The sequence below is a fragment of the Hyposmocoma kahamanoa genome, unplaced genomic scaffold (genome assembly GCF_003589595.1).
Source record: "Hyposmocoma kahamanoa isolate Upper Pololo Valley unplaced genomic scaffold, ASM358959v1 100153, whole genome shotgun sequence".
Classification (NCBI taxonomy): domain Eukaryota; kingdom Metazoa; phylum Arthropoda; class Insecta; order Lepidoptera; family Cosmopterigidae; genus Hyposmocoma; species Hyposmocoma kahamanoa.
Window position 1 is genome coordinate 29807 of NW_020653247.1, and position 4808 is coordinate 34614.

Consider the following 4808-nt stretch of genomic DNA (forward strand, 5'->3'; position numbering starts at 1 on the left):
AAGCGGGGTTCCCAACCGGGGCTCCCAACCGGCAGGAATTGATTTTAATTGCAAATTTAATTGCAATTAAAATCAATTCAATTGAAATCAATTGCAATTAAATCAATTGCGACGCGTCGCAATTGATTTAATTGCAATAGATTTCTATTGAATTGATTTTTTAATCTGATTGAATTATTGATTGAAATTTAATTGATTAACGCCCAACACTGTTGTCTACGTGTGTGTCCATGGCACCCGCGACACAAGGTTTCCCTAGTGCGGGGCTATGTTGATTGTGTACGTTATTATTATTATAGTGATTTTTGGGGATTTTGAACAATTGGCATTGGCAACGCTGATTGTATCGAATGAATGAAATATGAAATGAATGAAATATTCTTTATTGCACATAAAATTACAATTAAAATACAATACAATAGCGTAAGTATAATAGTAATAGTAAGTCAATGTGCAACAGGCGGCCTTATTGCTATGTAGCAATTTCTTCCAGGCAACCTTAGGATAGACATTTCGGATATGCAAAAGGGGTGCAACCAAAGAATATCATCATAAGTACACTACATAATAAGTAATAATAAAAAAAATATATATATATATACATATCCATAGATTAATATACATATACATACAAATAACAATAATATTATTAATACATACATAACAATAAATACACAATAATATTAAATGCTTATATACTTTTAATAGAAAAAGAAAAATGAAGTACAAATGTAGGAAATAAATGAAAGTATAGTAGAGGACAGACGAAATTTAAGAGTTGAGGAAGTGATCCTTGACACGTTGTTTGAAGGAATCAAGAGAAGGGGATCGTCGAATCGATTCAGGGAGAGAATTCCACAATCTGATCGCAGAAATGGTAAAAGAGTTGGAATAAAAGTTAGAGGTATGAGAGGGCAAGTTAAGTAAGAGAGTATCAGAGGAGCGAAGGGGACGACAGAGTGTAGAAGAGTGGAAAGTAAAGCGATCTTTAAGATAAGAAGGCGTAAAGGGATAGAACAGAATTGAATAGAGAAGTGAAAGAATATGAAGATCTCTACGCCGATGGATGGGCAGCCATTTAATTTGTGCGCGAAATTGGGAGACATGGTCAAATTTACGTAGTCCGAAGATGAACCTAACACACATATTTTGGAGCCGTTCCAATTTATTGAGCAGAGTTACTGACAAATCTGGGTAGCAAACATCTGCATAGTCTAGTATCGGGTGGAGAATGCTCTGGGCCAGAGTAATTTTGGTTTTAATCGGCAAAAAGTTTTTAAGCCTTCTCAGAGAGAAATGCGCACCAAACACCTTCCTGCTAACCTCAGCAACTTGCGGCTTCCAAGACAGACATTTATCAAAAATTACCCCCAAATTCCTGACTGTATCCAAATAAGGAATACAGACACCATCGAAAACCACAGGGGGTAAGGAGTCTAGATTTAGACGAGAATTGAACCAAGTACTACCTATAATAATCGATTGTGTTTTGGATGGATTAACTTTAAGGCCAAAGGACTGACTCCATTGACGAATGGATTCAAGGTCCACATTGGTAGTACTAATGGCACGTGGTAAGTCTTGAATAGACGACTGGGTGTAAATCTGGAGGTCATCAGCATAAAGATGATAAGAAGAAGTGAGGGATTGTGTGATAGAGTTAATAAGCAAAGAAAATAAGAGAGGAGAAAGGACGCCACCCTGCGGGACACCGGCGGAAATATCGCACCACGTAGAGAAAGAATTCTCATTGCGTACACACTGCCGACGTCCACAGAGGTAGCTTCGAAACCAATCAATAACTGCTGGAGATATGTTAAGAATACGCAATGCCTCCAATAATAGGTCAAAGTCAACACAATTGAAGGCATTACTGAAGTCAAGGAGTGTCAGCACAGTCAATTGTTGATTTTCCATACCCAAACGGATGTCATCAGTGATTTTCGTGAGTGCAGTAGTCGTACTATGACCAATGCGGAAACCAGACTGGAGAGGATTGAAAAGGTTGTTCCTGTTTACGAAATTAGTCAACTGACAGTGAACAAGCTTTTCTAGGACTTTCGACAGGAAAGGAAGAATTGAAATAGGACGGTAGTCTGAAGGGAAGTTTGGTTTGGTTTTTTTAGGTAATGGAATGACATAAGCGTCTTTCCAGGCAGAGGGGAAAACACAGGTAGAGACAGATTTATTAAGGATTTTAGTTATGACGGGAGTGAGGAGATCGAGGAGCGGAATGATCATATTACGACTAATGCAATCACTGCCTACAGCATTGGAAGCGATAGCTAAAACGTTTTTCTTAACATCACAGTCAGTAAATTGATTAAGAACAAAAGATGAATAGTCAGGAGTTGGTAAAGATGAAAGATATAGCAAAGTGTTGTCCTTGACTGAACAGTCAAAGACAGGCGCAGATGAATAGTGATTGTTAAGGGTATCTAGATTCAGGTCTAAAGAAGAATTATTACTATGAGATTTACCAACTCCAAGCGACTTAAGGAAATTCCAAATTTTAGTGGGGTTACCATTTTCGATGGATGTGTGGATGTGGCGTCGCTGAGCATGATGTGACTTAATATCCAAGGTTTACCACCTCCACCAGATCTTTTAGTATTTTTTACTTTATCCATTTTGCATAAACTCTTACAACGTCCAATAGAGTAAAAACCCTAATTGTAGGTTGTTTTTAAATAAAATCTACTGAAGACGCGCTATAACGTGTTTGTCAATAAGTACAAACACTACAGAATGTCTATAAATTAAATATATCTAGAATAAACTTAAGAACACTAGTTTTTAGAGTATTAATAGGCTTTACTGGATGTGTATAGAACAATTTTACTAAAAATAATCAGTTGTTCTACAGATGAACTTAAAATAAGGACTATAAGAGTTAATCTTAAGAGAGATTACACTTAATTAAGTAGTTTGGTATTGAGAAGGTTTTAAAATTTGGACTTGAGTGAAATAAGTCTATAAGAACAACTTCTTTTTTCTAAAACCATTTATAGAGAACTATTATCTAAATCTATACCATATTAAGACTGTTTATAGATATAACAGTTTTAAGACGTTTAAAGTGTGCTCCTTGGGAGGTAGGTTATTTATTACACAAATTGATCATGATTCTTATTCAAATAAGTGATATGCTGTCCCACAATTGCTTTCTCCTTTTGCCATCGTGGTCTCATATATTTCATTCTCCCTCCCTCACCGCGCCCTGCCTAAGGCGAGATCTAAATCTAAAACATGCCACAAGAGTGTATACCTTTCCATTCCTGAAGACTGCACCACAGGAATATGTAGTGCCAAGATCGATTCCCACAGTCGGTGCTGTCATCTGTTGAACAATATTTGTTTTTTAATCGATACGTTAAGCGTGTGTGCAAAAATGTGTTTTTTATGTAATTAAAATTTAAACATTTTTTATGAGAAATATGTGGTGAAAATTTTAAAGAATCTTGTTTTCACACCGTATAGTAATTAGTGTATAACCCCAATTTTACTATTAATTGATTCAACACTTACAATTTTATGCGGAATCAAACGACATCATTTAAGATTGTATAGACTCATAACAAAAAAGATCGGACATTGATTAAAGCTTGTAAAACGTCTGTTAAAAATGAAATAAAAAATAGATAGATAGATAGATAGATAAACACTTTATTGCTTACACACAAGAACAAGAATAGTACAACTTAAAACTAATGTGGGCAAAGACGGTCTTATCGCTAAGAGCGATCTCTTCCAGACAACCTTAGAGTTAGAGGAAAGCTAATCGGAGCGGGAGACATAGTGTGCCAATTTTACAAATATAAAAAAATAAAATTATTGTATAAATTAAAAAAAAATACAAAATAAAAAAATAAATAAAGACACATAGTAATTTATAAAATATTAAAAAAATAATGATATATTGTACCTACGTAGATATATGTATATATAAATATACCTAAATAAAGTTATACTTACTAATAACTTACACTTAGTAATACACACGTTGCAGACTAGGACTGTGATAAAAGATATTATTTCATAGATAAAACGTAGGTAAAAATATTGTTACCTGTAATATTGGTAACTGAATGTAATATTAATATTATATGACTGTAATATTAAGCGTAGCAACCGAACTCTCCCCATTCACTTTTATGAAGTTTTAGAGAAACTTATTTGTAAAATTGTCATTGTAAAGATAAATAAATGTAAACACATGAAAATTTCTTGCATCCCGCCGGATTTGACCCTGGCAAACCGTGACACACGCATTGCCAACTAAGCGGACTTCACGAATTTTTCTATGTGATTGTTGTCGGATCTTTGGATTTGGTTTTCAACGACTTTTCAGCCGTAGCGCCATCTACGAGAAATGTATGAAAGTATTTCCTCACCCTGTTAGATAACTTTACAGCTACAATCTGAAAAAAATGCACCCTGCTCTTTTATTGCATCGATCGATAGGGTTAATTATAAGAATAAAATCCCTCTCACAAAATTGGTTAATTAAATGAAAAAAAAAACCATGAAATCTTAACGTATTTTAATAAAACGAAAAAAAATGGTAATCTAACTAATTAGTTGCTAGAAATGAGCTCCATGTTCTTGGATACACAAATTTAATCTTTTAACGAATTCATTTTGAGTCACTTTTAATAACGTGTTGTGACGAATTGTATTACAAATCGTATTCTGAACCTCAGCCTTCAACTCGACAACATTTTTTTTTTCAGATTAAATGGGGTAAATTCCCGCGTGTTGCTAGAAATTTTCGAAAATCTATGAATGCAGTTTTATTTCTTTTAAAA